At 41.9% G+C, this 27,584-nt stretch overlaps 1 protein-coding gene across 4 annotated transcripts in view; it reads left to right on the top strand.

Moving 5' to 3' along the window:
- Positions 1-24,908: 24,908 nt before the first annotated feature.
- Positions 24,909-27,584, top strand: part of kdm8 (lysine (K)-specific demethylase 8) — a 40,142-nt gene continuing 37,466 nt past the window's right edge. The window contains exons 1-2 of one of the 4 annotated variants that reach the window (XM_043711658.1): positions 24,909-24,988; positions 25,275-25,429. The gene's annotated coding sequence lies outside the window, so the exon portion shown is untranslated. The other 3 variants (XM_043711659.1, XM_043711662.1, XM_043711661.1) reach the window with 3 other exon arrangements.

The following is a 27,584-nucleotide window of genomic DNA, read 5'->3' as shown; positions in this document are numbered from 1 at the left end:
CCTCTGTGAGAAAACGTTGCCCCTTAGGTCTCTTTTATATCTTTCCCATCTCACCCTAAACCTATGCCCTCTAGGTCTGGACTCCTCCACCCCAGGGAAAATACATTGTCTATTTATCCTATCCATGCCCCTCATGATTTTATAAACCTCAATAAAGTCACCCCTCAGCCTCCGATGCTCCAGGGTAAACAGCCCCAGCCTATTTGTTGCACAAAATATTCCAAAAGTTGATCAATGCTGTGAATACACTTAAATTGAAACTGGGTCTGTGGTCTTCTCAATTTACAAAACATTACAACACTTCCAAAATCTGAAGAAAATACCAGAAAAAAGTCAAAGACAAACAAAAATAGTTTCATCCATGAATCCCCATGCACACCTGAGGATGTTAGCAGAGAGATTCAATAAGTGATTTCAAGAATTAGATACAGTGTAGAAGCAGGCATTCAGCCCACACTGACCCTCTAAAGAACATCCCACCCAGACCCCTACAACCCACATTTCCAACAAACCTGTATATCCCTGGATACTCTGGGCAATTTAGCATGACCAAGCCTGCACATTTTTGGACTGTGGGAGGAATTCAGAGCACCTGGAGGAAACCACACAGATTATGGGAGAATGTCCAAACTCCACATAGATAGTCACCTGAGATTGGAATTGAACCCAGGTTCCTGACACCGTAAGGCAGCAGTGCTAACCACCATGCCGCCATCATGTTTGCCTCAAATTCATTCCTTCAAGTAGACATTGATTGGTTGGCTATAAAATTCCATCTAATATTCAGTTACAAAGCAGTGGACTTGATGTAGAGATAATTATTATGCAAAATGAATTTGAGCTGTAAGTCAGATCAAGGAATTGTGATTTTTGGGGACTCTTAAATAAGGAAAAATACCCACTCTTATAATCCTGTGCTTGGAAGAAATTGTGAAGCCCCGGCAGAGACATTGAGGTGAGGGTGGCTAATGTTGTGCCTTTATTTAAGAAAAGCTGTAAGGAGAAACCTGGGACTACAGACTAGTGAGTCTTATATCAGTGGTAAGTTGAAGTCAGAGCAGTAGACGGTGTCCACCTGGACTTTGGCAAAATCTTTGATCAGGTTCTGTATGGTAGACTAGTTAGTAAAGTTAGATCACATGGGACTCAGGGGGAGTTTGCCAATTGGGTACAAAATTATCTTAAATGTAAGAGACAGAAGCTGATGGTGGAGGGTTGTTTTTCTGTCTGGAGGCATGTGACCAGCAGTATTTTGCAGGGATTGGTGTTGGATCCACTGTTATTATCATTTATATCAATGATTTATTGAGAATATAAGAAGCATGGTTAGTGAGTTTGAGGATGACACAAAAATTGGTGGTATCATGGACAGTGAAGAAGGTTATCGAAGAGTACAACAGGATCTTGATCAATTGGGCCAATGCGCCGACGAGTGGCAGATTGAATTTAAGTTAGATAAATGCAAGGTGTTGCATTTTGGTAAGACGATCAATGGCAGGACTTAAACAATCAATGGTTGGGAGTGTTGTCAAACAGACAGACCTAGAGGTTCAGGTACATAGCTCATTGAAAGTTGCGTTACATGTAGACAATTTGCCAAGCTTGCATTCATTTATCAGAGCATTGAGTATAGGAGTCCAGACATCATGTTGAGGTTTTACAGGATGTTAGTGAGGCCACTTTTGGAGTACTGCACACAGTCCTGGTCACCCTGATAAAGGAAGGATATTATTAAATTCAAGATGGTGCAGAAAAAATTTACCAGGAGGTCTGAGGTAAAGAGAACCTGGATAAGCTAGGACATTTTTCTACTGATGCGCAAGAGGTTGAGGGGTCACCTTGTAGAGGTTTCTAAAATCATGAGGGGTATAGATAGGGTGAATAACAAAGGTTTTTTTCTCTAGGTGGGGGAATTCAAAACTAGAAGGCCTAATTTTAAGCTAAGATGAGAAAGATTTAAAAGGGACCCGAGGGATACTTTACACACAAAATATGTGGAATGAACTACCAGAGAAAGAGAGGATGCAGGTACAGTTATGAATTTAAAAGACATTTAGACATGTACATAAATGGGAAAGGTTTATAGAGATATCGGCCACACACAGGCAAATAAGGGACTAGTTTAGTTTGGGAAACCTGGTCACCATGAATGAGTTGGATCGGAGGGTCTGTTTCTGTGCTGTATGACTCTATGATTTTATTTTAAAGTAAAAGTTTACTTTGACTTCACATATCTCTGTGGAAGATAATTAAGTCCAAGTATCACGTCAACCTCATTGATATCCATTTGATGGACTGTATGTAACTAACAGCTTCAAACTATAACCCAGCATTCAAGGAACTGTTAGACAATGCGTCGTCACAGATATTACATTGAGACTTGGTGAGTAGAGAACAAAATGAATAATAATATAGACTTGGTTTTAGATTTAGACCGTACTAAAAATAAACTATTTATTCTACATTTTCTTGGGGGGAGACCCTATATTGCACTAAAATTTGAATAGTGACTTTATGCTTAAATGGTTGGAGACAGATTGCTGCGTTCCTGGTTGTATGTGTTATTGTTGCCACCTTCTGGTTGTTGTGAGATATTTCCAATGAGAAGTCATTGTGTGACTTAAGATTCTCCATCCCAGAAATTAAAATCCCACTAATTCACAAATGGAGATGGTGGTACTATCATAGGACTAGTAATCCAGAACCCTAGGCTAATGTTTTCAGGACATGGGTTTGAACCTCACCATAGCAGATGGCAAAATTTAAGTTCAAAAACATGTGGAATTTATAAAATGCTAGAGCAATGGCAATCATGCAATCATTGTCAATTGTCATAAAAACCCATCTGGGAAGAAATCTACTGTCCTTACCTGAGCTGGTTTACATAAAACCCCAGACCCACATCAATATAGTTATCTCATGGGCCATAAATGCAACAAATAAAACAGGCTAATCAGACAGGCATTCCTGCAGACCAGACTTTGGCATGTCGGTGTCAAGACTAGAGTGGTGCTGGAAAAGCACAGCAGGTCAGGCAGCATCCAAGGAGCAGGAAAATCGACGTTTCAGGCAAAAGCGCTTCATCAGGAATGATATGAAGGGCTTTGCCCAAAACATCGATTTTCCTGCTCCTCGGATGCTGCCTGACCTGCTATGCTTTTCCAGCACCACTCTAATCTTGACTCTGCTCTCCAGCATCTGCAGTCTTCACTTTCACCTTTGGAATACCAGTGTTTGAAGTAAAGATCTTGCAAGGATATTCTCCACTAATCAGAGGCCATTTCTCTCCTGCAGTGGCTGCTGATAGATCTAACAGCAGCAAACGTGGAAGGGAAATTGCCCCTGATGGGCAGAGCAGTAAGCTGTGTGAAAGTTGATTCAGCCTGAGGCCTGGTTGCCAGGAGTGACAACGAGTCTGCTAGGAGGCAGGAGAGTGCTAGATTCAGGATTCTTGTTGGCTGAGTAAGGGGAGGCTCTGAGTGGGTAGGAGAAGATGTGGCCAACAGGTTCAGGAAAGATGAGACTCTATACTTTATACATAAGCCATAGCCCCCTAAAAGACTGCAGTCAAAGTGACAGAGTAGGTTCCCTGAGCCCACATGCACATGTGTGAGAGCGAGGGAGTGAAAGGGGGGGGGAGTTGGGAGTGACAGGGTGAATTGGAGGGCATTTATATGAGTGACAGTATGTGTGTGTGATGGAGGGAGTGTGTGTGAGGGAAGGGGATGAGTGTGAATCCATGAGGGGAGGTGAGACTGTGTGGGAGGAGTGAAAATGCATAAAGGAGGATTGAGGGCTTGTAAGGGGCCGAAACTGCACGAGCAGCTGGTGCGAGTGTGTGAGGAGCTGACTGAGTGTATGCGTGGATGTGTGGAAGTGAGGGAGTGAGAGAAAATGTACTCGTGTGTGGGAGCACCTAAAAGATGGGATTAGAGAGTGTACATTCTGTGTGTGGGCAGGAGGGAGGAAGTGAGGGGGTATGAGGGTGTGCACGTATGTGCACTTGTGACATTTGAAGAGAGGGTTTAGGAGTTTGTCCTTGTTTTTGTGGGAGAGACCATGACACAGTGTGAGCCCTGAGATTGAGTAAGCCAGACATACACTAATACTTCCTCTTGTCTAACAGCTAAACCCTTTCCACAAGACAGCTGCAAGAAGAGGAACATTCAGGTTGAACAGAAACTCATTGATTCTCACTTCCATATGAATTTCACCAAAGGCAGCTCAGAATTTGCTCCACCAGAGGTGAATACGAGGTCAGAAGTAGTTAAATCCAACTTGGTTTAACCCTAATCATTGTGCAGGTCAGGATTCAGGAACTAACCTGTTCCCCTTTAGCACTGTATTTTAAGTTTTAAAAAAAAGGGTTTATGCATTTGCTCTTCTACATGAAACATTTTAAATGGTGGAATTTGTTGATTATTAATTTTGTTCAAATTATCAGTTTATGCTTTGGAATTTTTAAAATATAATATTTACCGTTTTGCCAAACCCTATCTTTCTGAAATTTGCTCACCAAACCCCAACCTCTATCCCAGAGAGAGGGAAGTTCAAATGTGGCTTCCCACATGAAAAGATTGGATAATTCCACCTTAAACCATGCAATGGCTGTGCTGGGAGTGTTTTATGAGCCAGTGTAGAAGGAGCTTTACTCTGTATCTAACACATGCTGTCCCTGCCTTGGAAATGTTGAATGGGGCAGCATGAAGTAAACATTCAAATTAAAGCAAAATACTCCATCTGAGGAAATCTGAAATGACGAGAAAGTGCTGGAGAAACTCAGCAGGTCTAGCAGGATCTGCAGAGAGAGAAACAGAAAAAGATGGAGCAAACATTATTCTTTCTCTAATCCATGTTGTATTTGCCCTGGGAATGTTTGATGGGACAGTGTAGAGGAAGCTGCTACAGGCTCAACTGGCCAAATAAGCTTTTTTGTGCTCTTCTCGCAGAAGATAAAACTGAGGACATAATCTCTAACAAGGACACAAGATTCTTTCATTAAGAGATTAAACTCCACGTGCAAGGCTGAAAATAGCAGGAGTACTTTTTACCAACACAGGCACAGTCTGAAAGGGACAGTAGAGATATAGCCTTTGGATCCATTTACAAATGAATATCTCTATTTAGCAGACTGAAGGAAAGCGGAAGTGTTGTAGGATGGACTGTGTGTTCCCTTGCTGCATTTCTGCTTGCAAGTATATTTCATTGTGATATGAAGCGTGACCATGCCAGTGTGCAACCACTGAGTGTACGTGAACTGTTTATTAATGGCAGAGGTTGAGAAAATGATGACCATGGTTTTGTTGATAGGGCAGATGAAAGGGAAGTTGAGTATTTCACCCAGTCTTTAACCAGTAATAGCTGCATTACATCTCCAGTTCCATTACCTAGTACTCGCCCAGGGATTTGTCGGACATAATACTTTTGATATTTCTGCATTTCCGAAACTGCTTGAATCAATTCAGCATGATTTATTTGCTTACTTCAGTGCCTGACGCTGTGATGAAAGAGATTTTCTTGCTTTATGTTCTTCTTGCAGTGTGAAACCCTCGTTTAAATTTGAAGGCCACTCAGAATTTAAAATGTTAATTTCTATTTTGTGGAAATCTTCTGATATTTCAGACACAGCACAACAAACAACAGAAATTGACCGAAGCAGAGGCAATCTCTCATTGACCTGCTTCAAGAAGAGGCTGACAGACAGCTTGTCGTGTGATACCAGGCACTTAATACATTGAGAGGATCCACAGGACATGACAGATCCCTCAGAGCTCAGGCTTGACTGACATGAACTCCCACCCAACAGATGAACTCAATTCTCACTCTTCACTGCGACGACAGTGTTTGCGATCTCTGAAATGCACTGCAGCAACTCACCGAGGTCACTTCAGCAGAGCCACCTTTACAGTGGCCTGAACCAGAAGGGAAAGGATGGCAGATGCATTGGTGCAGCATTACCTGTTAGTGCTGTTCTGGAAACACTGTGCACAGCAGCAACCCTTCATCACCCCAGATTATGGCCAGCCTTCATCTCTGATGGTGGGTTATTCAGATATGGGAGTATCAGAGATGAGGTCGATCCCATCCTCACTCGCTGCCCCTGATAGAGTGCAGTATACATTCTCACTCATGACGAAAATGATGACTGCAAATGCTGGTGATCGGAGTTGAGAGTGTGGGGCTGGAAAAGCACAGCCAGTCAGGCTGCATCCAAGGAGCAGGAGATTCGATGTTTTGAACAAAAGCTTGATCTTCCTAATAAAGGGCTTTTGCCCAAAATGTAGATTCTCCTGCTCCTCGGATGATGCCTGACTTGCTGTGCTTTTTCAGCACCACACTCTTGACTCTGCATTCTCGCTCATGTACCTCTCCTTCTTTCTTTATCACTGTCTGGCTTATCTACCCCCCTCTCATTCTCTATTACTCTGCTTGCATCTGCTTCACTCTTTCCCCTTTGTTCGCTTTTTATTCTCCATCAGTCTGACTCACCCTGTAATCGGGTATAAAGAATTTTGTGACCCTCTCACTGTGTAAGTATCTCCAGTTAGAACATAGAACATAGAAAATTACAGTGCACTACAGGCCCTTTGACCCTCAATGTTGCTCCAATCTGTGAAGCTAATCTGAAGGCCATCCAATGTACACTATTCCATTATCACCCATATAGTTGAATATCATGGACAATATGAGCACCACATAAAATACTCACACTGGACTATTACATCAAGCAACATTTACTCTTTGGGTACAAAGCACAGGAGATAGAAGCAGAGACCAAGACTTCTATCTTGAAGAATTATCTTAGTCATCTGGTGATCTGGGAAAGTCCGTGAAAAACCATCTGGCATTAGTATTTGGAGTCCAGGATTTCCAACTGCATCCCACCTGCTTCTTTTCCAGCGCCACCAGGAAGGAGCAATTTAGAGGGACCTCGGTCTCTGAGCCAATCCTGTTTCTGACTAGAGGATCCTGGAGGAATTGGCAACAGACTCATGCCCTCCGAACATAGAACTATAATGGACAGAAAAAGACTTGCTAGTCCTTCCAGCCTATCCTACACATTTTATGATACTTGTCTATACACTCCCCTCAACTCACCTGAAGCAAAACTCAAATAAGAGCCAATGGAGGGAAAAATATCTCCAAATTGCTCTCAAACTTCTGTAAGTAATTAGAAATTGGTCCAGGAAATTATCCTGGCACTGATTAATATTGGACAGTACCGATGAGATAAAAATCAAAAGAACTACGGATGCTGTAAATAAGAAACAAAAAGTGAAGTTGTTGGAAAGCTCAGCAATTCTGGCAGCATCTGTGATCCAAACACCGATCCCTGAGGCACACCACTGGTCACTGATTGCCAGCCAGAATAGCACTCGTTTATCCCCAGTTTTTGCTTCCTGTCAGTCAACCAATCCTCTATCCACACTCATACTCTGTCCTTAACACAACGTATCCTTATCTTATGCAGCAGCCTCATGTGTGGCACCTTGTCAAAGGTCTTTGGAAATCTAGGTACACCACATCCACTGGGTCCCTATTGTCCACCTTACTTGAAATGTCTTCATAGGATTCCAAAGGATTTGTGAAATATGACGTGCCCTTAATGAACTCATGCTGTGTCTATACAATGGGACAATTTCTGTTGAGATGCTCTGCTATTTCTTCCTTGATAATAGACTCAATCATCTTCCCCACTACAGAGGTTAAGCTCACTGGTCTATAATTCTCCATCTTTTGTCTACTTCCCTTTTTTAAACAGTGGTGTCACATTTGTTATTTTCCAATCTGCTGGGACTGTCCCAGAGTCCAGCGAGTAAAGGTTCAAAATCACCCAGTGTGCAAGGTGACTCAAGCTGGATACAGTATTCCACGTGAAGCATAACCAAGGTGTTGTAAAAGAAGAAAATAGCCTACTAAATGCTAAATAAGTTCCTTATTTGTGAACAAATGCCGGAGACTACTTGTTCTATAGACTTGCTGTATATACTAACATGGGAACAGCCTACCTCAATTAGTCCTACTCCCTCTCTGCGGGAAATTCCATACCAAGTTGCAAATGAAGGTTGAGAATGCAAAAATTCATAAAAACCTTGATGCGTTGGGGAGAGAGGGAAGGGGAGATAGTAGATTGGCAGGAGATCACAGGCTCAGGGTTGGGGGATGGTTGTCGTACATCAGTAAGATCATGGATGAGGGGTATCAAAGGTTGCTGTTACTCCTATCAAAATGTATGACTTAGCATAGCCAGTTCACCTAACATTGTATTCCATCTGCCAGACCTTTGCCCACTCACTCAATGTATCTATGAGGGAGATTGCAAATTGGCATTTATCACAGGTTGGTAGATATCAAGGGTCAGGGATAGAATGGTTTGGGAATATTGCAGATTAGCAGTATAGTGAGTCAGAAGATATTACTAGCTGGGGCTGTCACTGAGCTGTGGCTATCATGGATCAGAGATATAGTGAACGGAACATTACAAGTCAGGGTAACACAGGTTGAGGGGATCATGGTTGGGCTTTCATCGATGGGGTATTAGGGATCAGGTATCATGAGTCAGGAACATCACCGTTCAGTATTCAGTGGCTCAGGATATTGTGGATCAGGGAGTACAGTAGGTAGGCTGACTGCTCACTGGAGTTGAGGGGAGTCTTGCAGTTCAGGAGAATTTCTGGTCAGGAGGGGAATCATAGGCTGAGAGGGAGTATTGATGGAATTAGAATTAGAATCCCTACAGTGTGGAAACTGGCTGTTTGGCCCAACAAGTCCACACCAATCTTCTGAAGAGTAACCCACCCAAACCCATTCTCCATTATTCTACATTTACCCCTGAATAATTCACTTAACCTATGGGCAATTTAGCATAGCCAGTTCACCTAACCTGCACATGTTTAGATTGTGGGAGGAAACTGGAACACCCAAAGGAAACCCACGCAGACATGGGGAAAATATGTAAACTCCACACACCCTCCCCATGGGGGAGTGGAAAAATCATAGATCAACTGACATGGCATGGAAAGCAGAATGCTTAGGGGTAGGTGCGGAGAGCAAGAACCCTTGATCATCCAGACACTACAACTCCTCTGCAGCTCATCTTGGAAGGATGTGAGATCAAATTGCATGGGAAATAAATGTTGTCTTTACCAATGATATTCATGTCCGAAGGATTTATAAAAGTAATGTCGGCACTCTAAATCTGTCTCAATGGAAGCAGTGTCATGTGAGCTTGGAAAATGGTGCCATATGCACTTTACGTCATGTGACCAATGATTAATGTCCTTATCAATGCTGCATTAATATGTAGATTCAAGCACCAATGGCTTAGTTTTCTCTGCACCCATGTAACCTATGTGTATATGGGCTGACGTGTCTTGACATAGAGTTTGCAGAATTACATGTATTTAAAATTACGTTCTTGCAGAGTTCTAGTTCACCAGAAGGAAACTATTAGTTTGAGGACTTCCTAGATGCACTCTGGTCATCATTGATGATGATCTTCTTGAACTGTTGCAGCTGGTCACTGTCTGATGCAGTTTGCTGAATCTGCTCAGCTCTGACTGAGATATACAAGTCAGTTTGGAATCATTGGTGTAGCAATGAGAGAATTGCTATGTTGTGGAGCATAGTAATAGTGGACTCATATAAGCTGAAAAACCAGTGATCTGAAGTCTAAATATTTCAACAATGTAAAAGGTTTGGGATGGCCATCCCAAGGATTCAAACTGGCATTTAAGATCGATGCTGCCAATGCATGGAATGTCAAACCAATTGTGAACAGTTAGCTTATCTGGGGACTGCACCACATTGTACAATTTCCTAAGTATACCTCATGGAAAATGAACAGAGGGATGATATGTGCAGTTGGATCAGTGTTGATTTTGGCACAATATACATATAGTGAATTCCTTTTGGATATATATCATTTAGATGGAAATAAAGGCTTCAGATTTTCTAAAAGTGTCTATGTGGTTTGTCAAGTTTACCACACGTACTGTGTGACTTGGGGCTGCAAGCTGGAACATTGCGATTACCTCCTGGACTTTTTTTAACATGTTTGCTTGCCAATGATGGAACATGAAAGGTTCTTTGGCATTGTTCCTTGGTTGACACTTCTTCACGTGCTGCTGTGGAGTATTATGTTTACTTTGGTTTCTCTGAGTGTTTGGACTTCCTACTTGTTTTAGCCCAAATTCCTCTTGTGAAATGTAGCATGCATTTGACATGAAATGCTGAACATTGTCTTGGTGTGTGAGACAGGCCACACCTCATGCAATGTTTGGCTGTTGCATTGAACCTGTTAATGGTTGCAATTGTTGCAGTGTCAAGCACTAACAGATGCTGCTGGCCTGCTACAATTGCTTCAAACTTAAATCCTTCATATAATACAGCATCGATGGTATATTTTTCAGCTTTTTCAAGAAGGGCCTTTTAGAAAAATTCAGTGGATGCAGAGGCAATAATCAGTTCCATCAGCCTTTTTAGCAGAGTTTGATTCAGTGAAATCACATCCTGTATCTTTGCATCACCGCAGCACTACAAATCAGTCAATTGTTTCACCTGGCTATTGTCAGTCTGACAATGAATTCAAGCCTGTACAGTATATCCTGAAATCAACTCAAACTTAAAATTAATTTTCTAAAATCTGAAAGATTGTGTCAGGATATTTGTGGTCATCATCCGAAATCCTAGAGGATTTTATTCTTCCTCATCCTTCAGAATCTGAAGGAAGAAGTTTGACTGCCTCTTGTTCTTCGGTAGTTATCTGCTGATCCATAAAGTAAAATTGATATTTTCTTTAAATAACTCAAGTTCTGATCAAATGTCAATGGATGCTAATCCATGATTATCATTTGCTTTCTATTTTTTTGCTCTTTAATATGCTAATGTAAGGATCTGCACAACAGTGTAGTGTTCTTCCGTGTTTTTATTGGTTTTGACTTTTTTTTTAAATTGCATGTTGCGGTTCATTTAAAATTACTTGTAGTTGCAGGTTTTTGCCTGTAGGTGGTGTTCATTCCAAGAAGGAGTAATGACATTGCATGAAGTTTGTTTTTGTTTTTGCACTGTTTTTAAACCATATTTTCTTCTAGGAATCTTTTCAACCTATACTTTCAGGACCATTTTTTAAAAATTGGAGCAGCAGCATTCTGTGGCTGTTATTTTTTGTTTCTTCTTTAAAAGGGAGAGATATAGAGTCCTCCCTGTGTTTCAACATAGGCTTGTAGCTTTTAGTTTTGGCAATTTAGTTTTGGTTGTAGTTGTAGCTTCAGTTCTGAACTCAGCTAGATTGAAAAATGACTCTGGGAAAAAGACTTTGTCAACTGCCACAATACTGTCATATTTTCAGTCTTTCATTTCCACTTACTGCTACTAACTAACAGTCATGACTAGCTTTTAGTGCCCGCTTACTGGGGTCACAGTGCTGTTTGTAGTTTACTATATATTAGCCCATGTGATGTATATCACAGATAGTGAGGTTCTATTGAGTAAGATATCTTGAAATTTACTTCCAACACTAAGTATTTACAAGGCTAATATATCACAAATGTACACACATCATGTGTGCATTTTATGCTTATTGAAGTTACTGCACATTATACACTCTCAACTAACTGCTGCACTAAAGGTGAGACAAGTACCTTTATACCAAAATGTCACATGTCAATGACTTGCAACTACCTTAAAGGTACAGCCTGTCTAGTTTAGAATCCATGCCACAGCAGAAAGGCTATATTTTATGTATTTTTAGCATGCATCTCTTCAGCCTCCTTATGTAAATGCTGAGAAAAATAGATTTTCTTTATTTTGTACAATCCTGTTCATTTCTATGCTATTACATGGCACTTAAACACTGCAATACACTCATCCAATGAGAAAATTACAAACAAATTAAATTCTTTAGTCTTGAAATAAAGATTTATGAATTGCAGCACAGTGCAATTTTATATTAACCACTGATTAACAACTTTACCATTGACAAAACTTCACAACTACAAAACAAAAATTGGGAAAGAAAGAACGACAGGCTTACTTTTATAAGTTTGCTTTTATTGTGCCTTTCATGGTGACCTGTTGTCTCAAAGTATTTTTCAGCCAACAAAGGTTTACTCAAAGTGTATAGGATGGATCTGCCACAATGTGCTGAGGGCTAAGGCATATGCCTACATCTTAGGCACACAATATAGAAGTGCTGGGATTTATTTATCTTCGTTTTTCTCCCTCCTCTCCTGAATATCTGTGTTGAGTTCAATCTACATCTCACCTTATTGCTGAGCCTAGACAATGCATGGTGATGCCTATTCAGTCCCATGATATAATGCTGACTAAATAAGCTGAAATAAATTCCTGATGAAGGTATCCTGCCCGAAACGTTGATTTTCCTACTCCTCGTATGCTGCCTGACCTGCTGTGCTTTTCCAGCACCACTCAAGTCTTGACTCTAATCTCCAGCATCTGCAGTCCTCACTTTTGCCTAAATAAGCTGCTGGTTTGGCCGCACACACACACACGTCCAGGAAGGTCACACCCCGAGGAAGGTCAGTGGGTGATGGGGATAAGAACCATGTAAGCTCTGCCCCATTTGTAACTTTAAGGGAAAGGAAAGGGGTTTAATCACTTAGTGATCCCGTTCTCTATGCTGGTCAGACAGCCTGGCCTGTGTCACTGTGGCATAGGTCTACATGATCACAGACATATTTCCTGCACAAACTCAGCACATTTGTACTGAGCTATTCTAAAACCACAGAAGTAGAAATATCTGCAGATTTGCAAAATGAGGCAGCTAAAGGTTGCTGCTTTTGCCGTCTCTGTGAGGGGCCTGTTTAAAAGCTATACATGCAAGTCAGCATGACAAATCCTGCAAAGGAGTACAGCACAGGTTAGACACTGCAAAGTTCACTGTCCTACCAAAAACTCACAGAACAAATGTGGCATAGGTTAGATACTGAGTAATACTCCCTTTACCTATTCCACCAATATATCCAAGGCAGTTAAGGTACATTTTTAGGGCTAATGTATTATTTTTAGATCAACTGGAATCAATAAATAAATAACCTGTGAACTGTCGGGAAATGAATAATTGTGAAATGAGTGCTGTTCTGAAATGTCATTCATTGCAAGAAATGAAAGTTCTTTGATTGTGACATTATTGCTCTCTTTCCTCTTTTATGCATAACCTTTCCCCAGGGGAAATGGTTAGATCTGATCTATGAGGCTTTTCTGTCCCTAATTCTACTGCTTTACTGCAATTATAAAAAGGTCTGCTGAAGTTACATCTTTGTACAGCACAAAAATCCCCTTTACTTCAGATGGTATACAGACTGAGAGTGATGATCAGAAGGGTCTAATTACTCACAGAACTTTCTCTAGCAATACCAATAGTCGATAGTGATAATTGCACCGTGGGCTGAGCTTAACTTCCTCCGTTCTCTTTTTGAATGCATTCCAATAGATTTCTTCCTTAGACTCTCCATTCTGCTGTCTGAAACTTTAACTCCTATACTTTGGTCCTGTTGCACTCCACTCCTCTGCTGTTTCTCCCCCATGCTCCAAACAAGGATAGACAGAGTCTGAAGTGACAAGGGAGGCAAATCCATCTCCTTGATGTAAGTGAATACTTGCTTTAAGAAAACCATTAAAGCACTCTTTATATGTAGCATTTTAACATAATAAGTATTATAATTTAAGTGGAGGTGAGAGGCTTAATTATTCACCCATTTGATGGTTCCTTCAAACAGGAAAGTCACTGCATTTGTGCAGGATGTATCCCTGCTGAACACTTAACTAAACCTTGTCATCTACCAATTGGAAGCTGCTAGGGAATTTGGTCACAGTCTTGTTCCTCAGCATGATCTGCTTGGCCTGCCATTGGTGGTATCTGCTCTTAGGAACCATGGTTATGATAGTATATTGGCTACTATTAGCTGGTCAATGGTTATCTGTACTCGTTGGAGTGGCTTCAATACTGGTATTCAGCAGGGTTAGAGTGGTGCTGAAAAAGCACAGCAGGTCAAGCAGCATACGAGGAGCAGGAAAATTGACGTTTCGGGGCAAAAGCACTTTCATTCCTGATGAACGGTTTTTGCCCGAAACGTTGAATTTCCTGCTCCTCGGATGCTGCCTGACCTGCTGTGCTTTTCCAGCACCACTCTAATCTTGACTCTGATCTCCAGCATCTGCAGTCCTCACTTTCGCCCACTGGCATTCAGCACAAAGATTTACCAATGGATGCAAAACAAAGAGTTGTGAACACATATTTCACATTGGCAATCCCATGGAAAACATCAATGTCCAAGGAGTTTTCAAAAATTCATATTGGCTGTACTCAGAAAATTTAGTGGCCTGATGGCTCAGTGGTCAGCACTGCTGCCTCACAGGGCCAGGGAACCAGGTTCAATTCCAGCCTTGGGCGACTGTCTGTGTGGAATTTGCACATTCTCCCCATGTCTGGGTGGGTTTCCTCTGGGTGCTCCAGTTTCCTCCCACAGTCCACAGATGTGCAGGCTAGATGGATTGGCCATGCTAAATAGTCCATAGTGTCCAGGGATGTGCAGACTAGGTGGATTAGCCATAGGAATGCACAGTTATAGGAATAGGGTAGGAGGATGGGTCTGGGAGGGGGAGGGAAAGGAATGCTCTTCTGAGGGGTGGCACAGACCCGAATGGTCTGCTTCCACACTGTAGTGGCTAATTGTTATTAACCAAGGTAAGTACCGATACTTTATTCCTGCAAATTCTAAAAAACCAACAGATATGGGAAGCAATGACAAAACCTATGAATATTAAACTTCCAAAATACAATAGTTTACCGATTTCTATCCGCTTGTAGGTTACAGATGTTCTACACTACAGACACTGCTGTACCAGCATTTACATATCTACCAGCATGCCATGACCTAATGCCAGTCACAATTCATTGGAATCAGCTTAATGTCAGAAACACAATAGAAACTGCAGCACAATGTTCTAGAAACTGAAACTTGCAGAACCGAACATGAAGGAAAAATCGAACATTTCACTTTCTACTGAATTATGTGGAGCTAAAATCTCAACTTTCTGTCATGGAGGGGAAAATGAAAATTCAGTAGGGAAAGGTTTCACTGCTAGCTCAAGGTAAATGCAACCTCTGAGGTATTGATAACTTTAGGGGATACCTCTGCTCAGCTCACAAAGACAAATGCAGAACGGAAATAGAAAGAAAGGAAGCAAGATCAATCTCATGAAAAATTTGCTGGCACACAGGAAGATCTGAAGTAGCAGGTACATAAAACAGATCAGAATCAGCAGGAGCTGCCACAGAAACGTGGGCTTAAGTTCAAAGCAATGCCAGAGAAAATGGCAGACCTGCAAAACAGGAGGAGATGCACAGTGCACACAACAAGGAGATGCAAAAAACACTCAGAAAGCAGTCTTTTCAGAAATAAGACCTGTGACCATTGGAGTGCCACAATGATTGGTGCTGGGTCCACTACTTTTCATCATTTATATCATCATTTGGATGTGAACATAGGAGGTATAGTTAGAAAGTTTGCAGGTGACACCAAAAGTTGAGGTGTAGTGGACGGCGAAGAAGGTTACCTTAAATTACTACAGGATCTTGATCAGATGGACCAATGGGCTGAGAAGTGGCAGATGGAGTTTAATTTAGATAAATGTGAGGTGCTGCATTTTGAAAAAGCAAATCAGAACGCGACTTATACACTTAGTGGTAAGGTCCTGGGGAGTGTTGCTGTACAAAGAGACCTTGGAACGCAGGTTCATAGTTCCTTGAAAGTAGAGTCGGAGGTAGATAGGATAGTGAAGAAGGTGTTTGATATGCTTTTCTTTATTGGTCAGAACATTGAGTATAAGACTGGGAGTCATAGAGTCATACAGATGTACAGCATGGAAACAGACCCTTCGGTCCAACCTGTCCATGCCGACCAGATATGCAGCAGTACAGGACATTAGTTAGGCCGCTGTTGGAATATTTCATGCAATTCTGGTCTCCTTCCTATCGGAAGGATGTTGTGAAACTTGAAAGGATTCAGAAAAGATTTACAAGAATGTTGCCAGGGTTGGAGGATTTGAGCTGAAAATGTGTTGCTGGAAAAGCGCAGCAGGTCAGGCAGCATCCAAGGAACAAGAGAATCGACGTTTAGGGCATAAGCCCTTCTTCAGGGCATGGATAGGATTAATACACCAGGTCTTTTCCCTGGCATAGGGAAGTCCAGAACTAGAGGGCATGGATTTAGCGTGAGAGGGAAAAGATATAAAAGGGACCTAAGGGATACCTTTTTATGCCCGAAACGTCGATTCTCCTGTTCCTTGGATGCTGCCTGACCTGCTGCGCTTTTCCAGCAACACATTTTCAGCTCTGATCTCCAGCATCTGCAGTCCTCACTTTCTCCTTGGAGGATTTGAGGTATAGGGAGAGGCTGATTAGGCTGGGACTGTTTTCCCTGGAGTGTCAGAGGCTGAAGGGTGACCTTTTCGAGGTTTATAAAATCATGAGGGGCATGGATAGGATTAATACACCAGGTCTTTTCCCTGGGATAGGGAAGTCCAGAATTAGAGGGCATGGATTTAGCGTGAGAGGGAAAAGATATAAAAGGGACCTAAGGGGTACCTTTTTCACACAGAGGGTGCTACATGTATGAAATGAGCTGCCAGAGGAAGTGATGGAGGCTGGTACAATTACAGCATTTAAAAGGCATCTGGGTGGATATATGAGTAGGGAGGGTTGACATGGATATGGGCCAAGTGCTGGCAAATGGGACTAGATTGGGTTACGATATCTGGTCAGCATGGTCGAGTTGGATCGAAGGGCCTGTTTCCATGCTGTACCTCTCTATGACTCTAAATGCCAATGATGAAAGAACTCAAGCAGAACAATCAGACAACTTAACAACCATTGAAGCAGTAAATATTCCAGACTTCAAAGAAAACAAGAAGAAAGAAACATTGAAGATACTATACAGTTATTAGACCACATTATGAAGGGAAAAAATATGCAACAGGAAGTTAAAACTTTGATAGAAAATGAATAATCCAAACTGTAAAAACAAAAGCTTCTAAATGAGCTGGAAGCTCTTAAGGAACAAAACAGTTAATGTCAAGGAGATTTGCCCCATTCAAAACAGCTTGAAGAACAACTGGCTGATCTGAAGCAAAGCTTGGTTGTGGTATGCCAGGATAAGCAAATTTTGGGACAACAACTGGAGTCCATGAAAGAAAAACTCAACAAGGAGCCTCCAAACAAAATAATCTAATGAGATCTGGATGTATCTCCAAATTACCCGATTGTCACATAGACTCACTTGTTATTTTAAATCGTTACACTTTCCTTCGGAAATGAGGGGGATTTCTATGTGTAGCTTGCATTTTAAGAGAGCCCATCTTTAAGGGGTCCATGTGCTGTATGTATTCAATGTTGGAATTCTGCCAGGCAATTAGTCTGCTCAAAGACTACAAGTTGTACACACAAGAGATCCACTGGTTTACTGTTAGGTCAGCTTCATCACTTGTCTCATCTTTTACTGTTTCAAATAAAATAATGCATCACTGATGAGCAATTGATTATAAGACCATTATCATGAACATGATATCTATTAACCCCGTCTTGTGTGTTCTGATTTTGTTTACTATCCTGTGTAGAGTCCTATTTAAAGCCTTCTGAAAATTCAAAACCACCACATCCTTTGACTAAGCTAAAATTTCATTCTCATAAAATTCCAACAGGTTTGTCAAACATGATTACCCTTTGTAAATCCACATTGAATCCACCCAATCATACTATTATTCTCTAAGTTTTCAGTTTCACATCCAATATAGTAGATTCTAACTTTTTTCCCTATCGTAAGTCTATAGTTCCTCATTTTCTCTCTCCCTTCAAGTGGGGTTACATTTGCAACTTTCCAATCTGCAGGAATCTTCCTAGAATCCATAGAATTTTGGAAAATAGTCACCAATCCATCCACAATCTCTATAGCCATTTTCTTCAATATCCTTCTGGGATTTTGCTCATCTGATCCTGGGATTTTGTCAACTTTCAATCCAATTTTCTTTTGCATTTTAACAAGTTTCTTTCAATTAGTCCTGTTCACAAGTGCTCTTCTTAATCAGTATTACAATGAGATTTTCTATAGCTTCAGCCATGAGCACAATAATTATTTAATTTCTCTGATATTTTCATATTCCTCATTTTAAATTCCCATTTCTGCCCGCAATGGACCCAAATTTGTTTTTTATTTCATTTATCTGAAGAACCCTTTCCAGTATGGAATTATATTTCTCACTATCTTGCATTTATGTTCTCTTTGCCCGTTCACAGTTTTATGGTCCCCCTTTTCCGGATTCAAATCTATGGGCTTACCACTTTTCCTGAAAACTTTACAAGCCATGTCCTTCTCTAATGCAATATTTAACTTCTGTTAACTACTGTTTCTTACTAGGGTTTGTTGAATGTATATTTGCTATCACACTTCTTTAAACACTAGCCATTGCTTGACTACTGTCAAATTTGTCATTGCATTTTCCCAATCCACCATAGCCAACTTGACTCTCATACCTTCATAGTTTCATTTGTTCAGATTTAGAACCCTAATTTCATAATGAACTATGTTACTTTCAAACATATTTTAAAACTCCATCATGTTATTGACACTTTTTTCCAAATAAATCCTAGATATTAAGATGATTAATATTAGTTAGTCCTTTCTGATTGCATGATACTATATTTAAAATAGCCCAATTCCTAGTTGGTGTCTTGATGTTATGCTCCAGAAACCCATCTTACACACACTCTAAGAATTCTTCCTTAGCAGCATTGGTGCTAATTAGTTTGACTGAACTTCCATGTGAATTGAAATCACCCATTAGATTCCACCCCCTTGCCATCTCCCAGCATCACTGTATCCAGCCAGAGTCTGTCTCCATGCTGTACTGAAGAATCAGGCCCAGATTTTGGGCCTCTGCACTGGTTGCAATAGAGTTAACTTATAATTCTTCCGTAGAACATTTTCAGATGCATTTCAAGAAGGCAGATGGATCAGCTGTCAGATACAGTGTGTTGCCTTTTCAGGTAACTGAGAAAAAAATGGCACTCCCAAGATGGAGGCAGTCTCCAAAGTTATAATTTAAAAAAAATCCCTTTCTGTTCAGTCTCAAAGAGGTCTACAACTGAAGTGCAGCAGGTGGGAGAGCACCTCTAAGTCTGGCTGAAAGCTGACCTCTCTGTTTTGTTTATCTGGAGGATAGGGGGGTCAGTTAGCTCAGTTCTCTGGACAGCTGGTTTTCAGTGCAGAGTGACGCCAAGCGTATGCATTCAATTCCTGCACTGGCTGAGGTTACCATGAAGATCCTGTTTTCTCAACCTCACCCCTTCCCAGAGGTGTGGCACCACTAGCTGTCTTTCTCTAATGAGACAGCCACTCCCTGGGACAATGGTGACTTCATCTTTTATCAGGTGGGAAATGTCCTGTCAATTTCCTTATCGCTATTGAAAGTATCAACTGTCTGAGAACTCAGTGAGTTCATTCAGTGAGCAACTGAACCACATTGGCGAGGAAACTGGCTGCCAGTCCCAAATTCCATCCTTGACCTGTGCTGTGCTTGTTACATTAGCATCGGTCAATATGTACTTGGGGAGAGGGGGCAAAGAACCAGCACCCCTGACATTTACTGATTTCTACTTCCCAGAGGGTTATGGTCAGTGGATGGTGGTGGTGGTGGGTGTGAGGAGAGGTCGACAGACAGATCTGTTAATCATGTTGCCTCCTAGTACAAAAATCTTGAGGCCAGTTAAAGTGCCCCTATCCAACATTATTTCAGCTGGAGTCAGTTAATTGGACACAGCCAGGAAAGAAGATAAGACATTCAACTTGACTTGCAAATATATGATTGATAGATGCAGCTCAGTGTTGCACTTCATTACCCAACTGCTAGGACCTGGAATTCCAGCTCTTTCATAAAGCTGATAATACTTACGGGTACAAGGCAATCACCCAACTGTCAATCAAATTTCCCTGGTCTTTTTAGCCATAAACTGCAGGCAAACTGGATTAAATCCTAGCTGTAGCACTTTGCATTGATTTATAATTAGAAGCTCACATGAGAGACGAAGATCTTAGAGGTGCTTATTCTAATTTTTATTGTTGACCAGGGTGATAACTTCAGTTCAGTAGTGACTATTTTCCCCTCAAAATCAGATGATTGTTATTTAAAGCCTCACTCTGGAGTAAACTTGTCCAATAGATGACTTGCTGGCGAGGGAAGAGATAGGATTAGTGAGTAGGAAGGTAGGGAGACAGAGTAAGAGAAAGGAGATTCAGAGCAAGTGAGAGTTGAAGTGCAAGACAGGTGAAGAGTGAAGGGGAGATATAAGAATGAGGGAGCACATATAATAAGTGATTGGGGAGTTGTGGTGAGGAAGATATAGTAAGGGAGTAAGAGATTCATGGATAATGAGAGAGTGAGAGAGATAGGGAAAGAGTGTGAGGGAGTCAGGGATAGAGGGAATAGGTCAGAGGGTGTTTGTATGCATTGTTGGGGGAGATTTTGTGCTTTTTATTAGTTATAAAGCCCTTTGCGGCATGCTGCAGTACTGATGGGTACCTTCCAAATACAAAATATTCCCTCTTTTACCCATAATAGGTAAAACTGACCTGTTAAATTTTCACCCTCTAGCCATCAGTAAGCTCTTGCCTTTTCTGGATAATTCAGCACTCAGAAGGAATGATGTGGACCCTGGGTGGTCTGATAACTGAAAGTGACAGTCCTATTTGTGGAAACAGGCAGCTGTTAAATCAAATGTACCAGATGGCAATTGGAGCACAGGCGTGATTCAGCTCTGCACTAAGCTGTAGGTAATTTTACCTCTTCCTTAAGTTCAGAGACCAGGAATTATGATTGATACAATTTCACATAAACCCTATGCCTCTACTGAGAACTTTAAACAAAACAATTTCAATTGAATCATATAGTTACCCATCAAGTTGTCAGTCTGAAATGACTGTCAGTCATTTTGACAATGATCTTTGACTGAGACGATTCTACTTGCATTACAGGTTATCTCCTGCCAAATCTTAACTTTTAGCACTCCCTCTGTGGGACATTTTCAGTGGTTTACTACTCAGGCATCTGTAGCAGAAAGATGTTCATGTTCCCCTTCTGCATCTCCTCTGCTTCATCACCATCATCATCCAGTAAGGCCTGTGCTGCCTCTTCCTTGTTAGGCATTCTTTACACAACTGGATTTTGCAGGGCGCAGCACACCCTCTCTAAGTTAAATTGAAGGGCTCCCTTGACTTACATTCCCAATGAAGGGCTTATGCCCGAAATGTTGACTCTCCTGCTCCTTGGATGCTGCCTGACCTGCTGTGCTTTTCCAGCCCCAACCTTTTGATTCTGACCTCCAGCATCTGCAGTCCTCCACTTTGTGTCTGATCCAGACAATGGAAATACGTTTTCAATAAGCTGATCTGCTGTATGGTAGCCTATCTGGAACTTTGACTGGTATTACTCAGCATCAATACAGGAGCACCTCAATGGGGTCAGAGGCCAGGTATCGGGCCATACCTGCTGCTACTAAACAGGTGTGTACCTGAGTGTGCCATGGCATCATGGGTCCTACCTGGCATACTCCTGAAGAATCTGTATTCAAAGCTCGCACATAATGTGTGTGTTTAAGAAGTAGAAACACTTCTTTTTGTTAAATGCAGTTCTGTTTTCAGAGGGTGTCTTGCCAGTGTAAGTGTGTGTAGTCGATCATACTCTGCATTCACAAGAAATCAGCCAGGCCTGCAAAGCCCATGAACTGCTCAGCGTGCTGTTTCCATCCAACTGATATTTCATGAAGTCACAAACCCTCTTGAAAAGAGTGCTGATGACCTCCTGATGCAGCAGGAAGTGGCAACCTGTGAGATTCCAAATAAATTGCTAGTCGAGACCTAGAAGGTATAGAAATTTACTATGGCCCTAACTTGAAACAAGATTGGTATGAGAAAGCACACCTTTAGCCCCTTCGGCACAGGTCAGCCTAGGTTAGGACAGATAAGCATGGTCTTGAACTCAAGAAATAGTGGAGTCAACTCGACCTCTCAGCCTTTTTAGATTAGATTACTTACAGGAAACAGGCAGGGAGGTCATTCAAACATGGTAGAGTTTCAGATATATTGGATACTGTTGTCTGTTTCATTGCTGCTACCTGGTCTTGTGCTGCCTGGGGAGCTGATGTCATGCCTATACAATATTATCCTCAGGTTCATTGCAGTCACCTTCAAACACAAATGGATTCAGAATTCCATTGCTGGTCCCTCTAGACTGTGGATACACTTATACTTGCCACTTTAAGAGGTAGATCTTTGCTTCTGCAGTGCATGTGGCCATTCTAAAGGCCTGACTTTCTGAATAATAAGGGGGAACGCCCTATAAAAGCCCACTGTTCAGCCCCACCTGCCCACACCACCAACACCCCCAGCTGCTAGATTGGTCTTCATGACATGGATTAAATTGCACCCAGTGTTGGAGGTGGGTGTTGGTGGGGGTTTCTCTAGGTACAGAGCTGAAAAATGTGTCGCTGGTAAAGCGCAGCAGGTCAGGCAGCATCCAAGGAGCAGGAGAATCGACATTTCGGGCATAAACCCTTCTTCAGGAATGCCCGAAACGTCGATTCTCCTGCTCCTTGGATGCTGCCTGACCTGCTGCGCTTTTCCAGCAACACATTTTCAGCTCTGATCTCCAGCATCTGCAGTCTTCATTTTCTCCTAGTTGATTTTTCTCTAGGTACAATTAAAGAAAGGAATTTGCATTCTGTAATGATCCTAGAATAATGGATTGCTAGATCAGTTTCAAGCCCTTGGGCTACATTTCCATTAATCTATTTGGAAGGGAACACAACCTTAGAATTTTTTTTAGAATCCTTACTGTATGGAAGGTCCTTCAGCCCAGCAGGTCCACACCAACCCTCCAAAGAGTAATCCACACAGACCCATTCCCCTACCTATATCCCTGACTAATGCACCTAGCCTACATATCCTTGAACACTATGGGCAATTTAGCATGGCCAATTCACCTGACCTGCACATCTTTGAATTGTGGGAGGAAACCAGAGGACCTAGAGGAAACCCATGCAGAATTTTCAAACTCCACACAGACAGTCACCCGTGGCTGGAATTGAACCTGAGTCTCTGGTGCTGTGAAACTGCCGTGCTAACCACTGAGCCAACATGCCACCCTCAATCAGGAGGGAAAATACAATGGTGGCCAGGATTGGGATCTAGAAGTTCTCCCATATTTTTGGCTCTGTCCATTTTTACCAGCACAGGAAAAGGGGATAGTCAGGATTTCCACAAGTTGCATTATAGGCACTGGGAGTGATTGCTGGAGTCATACAGCTGGGATTTTTAAGATGTCAGACATGGTTTGAAGAGCTGCTCTCTGTGGAAGCAATGCCGTATTATGAATGACACAGGACACAATTCTGAAAGTGCAAAAAACATTTCTGAACATTTGCAAGAAACCATGGTTCTGTTTTAAAATTAACAGGCAAGCCCCAGGTAAAGTGTAGAAGCTAGACAAGCAGGGGGAAGAGGATGTGATATTCGCAGTACACAAATGCCAGACAATGATCATCTCCACTAAGAGACAATCTAACCACTGTCCCTGACATTCAACGATGTTTCCAACACTGCATGCTCCACTATCAACATCCTGGGGTTACCATTGTCCAGAAACTCAACTGGTCTTGGCCTAGAAATACAGTAGTTGCAAGAGTAGATCAGAGGCTACGCATACTGCGGTGAGTAACTCACCTCCTGACTCCCCAAATCCTGTCTACCATCTATAAGGCACAGTCTCCATTTGCCTGGATATCTGCAGCACCAACATACTCAGGAAGTTTGGCAATATCCAGGACAAAGCAGTCTGTTTGATTGATATCACATCCATAAATATCCACTCCCTCCACCACCGACACTCAATAGCAGTGGTGTGTACTATCTACAAGATGCACTGTAGAAATTCATCGAAGATCCTTAGACAGCACCTTTCAAACCCATGACCATTTCTATCTAGGACAAGAGTATCAGATACATGGGAAACCACAATCTGCAAGTACCCTCCAAGCTCTTCACCCTTCATTGGTTAATGATGTATATATAGGGCCACATTTTCATCATGGAGATCAGAACCTGGGATTGGCATTTGCTGTAACATTGCCTTTGCTGACAGCGTTCGGGAATTTCATCTGGGGAGGGAACGGCGATGAGCTTGCTATGTCTCCTGGGTCAACACATGCCAGAAGTGGAGATGGAGGCAGTCCAAGCTCATTGCAGATTTGGGCAACACCCCTTAGGAAGGATATAATATCTCTGGAGGAAGTACAGTGTAGGTTTGCATGAATAATTCCCCAGACTTCAGGGGTTAAGTAATGAGAAGAGATTTTACAAATTAGGCCTGTTTTCACTAGAAGTTTAAGGGGTGATCTGATTGAAGTCTTCAAGATATTAACAAGAAAGGCAAGATAAACTATTTCCATTGGATGAGGAGTCTAGAACTAGGGAGCATAGTCTTGAGAATTAGGGCAAGACCATTCAGGACAGATATTAGGAAGTGTTTCCACACATAAAGGGTGGTAGAGGATTTGAACTGTTTTCCACAAGTGGCAGTTGATGCTCGATCAGTTGTTAACTTTAAATATAAAATAGATGTACCTCTGGTAAGCAAATGTATTAAAGGATATGGTAAAAACAAGGACTACAGATGCTGGAAACCAGAGTCCAGATTAGAGTGGTACTGGAAAAGCACAGCAGGTCAGGCAGCATCCGAGCAGGAAAATCGACGTTTGGAGCAAAAGCCCTTCATCAGGAATAGAGATATGGATATGGGCCAAAGGCAGCTGTATGGAATTAGATCACAGATCAGCCATGATCTCATTAAAAGTCTGAATAGTCTCAAGGAGCTGAATTGTCTACTCTGGTTCAGATCCACCTTCTTTGTGTTGTAGGAGGTTTGTAGTGAAATTGACAAATGTTCTTGATAGAGGTGGCTGATGTTTGTGTTATGAGTGTCTATTTAAATGATTTGGAGGTGCCGGTGTTGGACTGGGGTGGACAAAGTTAAAAATCACACAAAAACCAGGTCATACTCCAACAGGTTTATTTGGAAGCATTAGCTTTCGGAAGCTAAAGACTTAATTCTCCGAAAACAACTCATTTCTTTTGCTAACACTTTCAGCATTTAATGTTTTTCTTATTTAAAAAAAAAACTCGTGTACTTAATTATGCTCCGTGCAGGCTCCACTCCATTCCGTCCCTGTCACACCGCCCCGGCCTGTTCCTTGGACTCGGATACACACACATGCGCACACCCCCTCAACCCACTGAAGTGCCGCGTCACGAATTCCTGCGTACCGAGCCGTGACGGTGATGGAACTTCTGCGCAGGGATAGGTAACGTCATCAGATTCTGCGTTCGGTTTGTGGTTTGGTTCGGGAGTGGGAGTGGGGGGTGGAAATTGGTGGACAAAATGGTGTCACTGATGTAGGCAGGTAAGGGGTGGAGAGCGTGGGGGGCGCGGCAATACAGTTAGAGTGGTCTCATTATTATTTTGAGTTATCTTCAATAGCTGTTAGAAACGTGGATGTTTCATGTTATATGCTTTGTTACGTCTTGTAGTTCCCCAGTAGTTCACAGCTTTACATTCAGACTGGTGCTCCATTGGATATATTTCTCAGATCACACCATGTGTTATAGCCTAATGGTATTAACACGTAGACTGTAATACAGTTGTGATTAATGTGTCATTCTGCATATTCGTGTACAGACGTGTGTGAACATAGTTTTTAACCTTTTAAATTAAACAACTTTAAATGTGGTAACTATTCTGTGGTGGCACAGAAATGTCCAAAAAAAGTGTTAAATTGTAATTTCTCTCCCAAACTTTGCATTGCCCACTTCCCCTGAAGTCTGCAAAGTTTCCAATTCTGGTTGGACAATCCTGAATGGATTTTTTCACATCGCTGTGCCCATTCAACACGACCAACCTCACAGTGCTGTGTTGCACTGATTCTTGTCGTTGTCATATTATGACTGTTGTGTCCCACTCCATGCTATTGCCATTGATCACTGGCCTAAATGCACACCTAACAGCTGTACATCTGACATGCTATCCCAGTCATATACCGCCCAACCCCTGCAACTGCCTTTAGTGACTCAAAATGGAATAGTTATGCCATTGTAGAAGGCGATTCAGTCACTCATGTCTGTGCTGGCTCTTCAACTTCTCCAGTAAAAGTTCCACTGCTTCAGCCTTTTCTCATAATCGGGACCTTTTTTTAATCAAGTAATTATCTAATTCCCTTTTAAAAACTTAATTAATATGCATAACACTCAGATCATAACCACTTGCTGTACAAAACATTTCACCATTGCTCCTTTTTCCACTACCCTTAAATTTGTGTTCTCTGGCTTTTGACATGAACTAATGGGAGTAGTTACTCCCAAATAGTGTGTCTAACCCCCATCCTGTTGATTTTGAACACCTGCACTGATTTTTCTCTGACGTTTCTCCAATCTATCCATGTTACTGAGCGGATTGATTCCCTTTGCACCTTCACCAATACTGTCACATTCTTCTGAAAGTGTGGTACCAAATAATTAACACTTAAATACCTACTTCCTGCCACCATTGCTATTTTGCTAGGTAAGGGAGAGAGACTCCGTTCATAGAGATGTACAGCATGGAAACAGATCCTTCGGTCCAACCCGTTCATGCCGACCAGATATCTCAACCCAATCTAGTCCCACCTGCCAGCACCCAGCCCATATCCCTCCAAACCCTCCTATTCATATACCTATCCAAATGCCTCTTAAATGTTGCAGTTGTACCAGCCTCCACCACATCCTCTGGCAGCTCATTCCATACACGTACCACCCTCTGCATGAAAAAGTTGCCCCTTGGGTCTCTTTTATATCTTTCCTCTCTCACCCTAAACCTATGCCCTCTAGTTCTGGACTCCCCGACCCCAAGGAAAAGACTTTGTCTATTTATCCTATCCATGCCCTCATAATTTTGTAAACCTCTATAAGGTCACTCCTCAGCCTACGATATTAAGGGACTATAGACCCAACCTGTTCAGCCTCTCCCTGTCACTCAGATCCTCCAACCCTGGCAACATCCTTGTAAATCATTTCTGTACCCTTTCAAATTTCACAACATCTTTCTGATAGGAAGGAGACCAGAATTACAGGCAATATTCCAACAGTGGCCTAACCAATGTCCTGTACAACCGCAACATGACCTCCCAACTCCTGTACTCAATACTCTGACCAATAAAGGAAAGCATACCAAACGCCGCCTTCACTATCCTATCTACCTGCGACTCCACTTTCAAGGAGCTATGAACCCGCACTCCAAGATCTCTTTATTCAGCAAAGCTCCCTAGGACCGCTCCATTAAGTGTGTAAGTCCTGCTAAGATTTGCTTTCCCAAAATGCAGCACCTCGCATTTATCTGAATTAAATTGCATCTGCCACTTCTCAGCCCATTGGCCCATCTGGTCCAGATCCTGTTGTAATCTGAGGTAACCCTCTTCACTGTCCACT

This window comes from Chiloscyllium plagiosum, chromosome 21, assembly GCF_004010195.1.
Source record: "Chiloscyllium plagiosum isolate BGI_BamShark_2017 chromosome 21, ASM401019v2, whole genome shotgun sequence".
Classification (NCBI taxonomy): Eukaryota; Metazoa; Chordata; class Chondrichthyes; order Orectolobiformes; family Hemiscylliidae; genus Chiloscyllium; species Chiloscyllium plagiosum.
The sequence above is the reverse complement of the archived record's forward strand: the minus strand, read 5'-3'. Positions and strand labels throughout refer to the sequence as shown.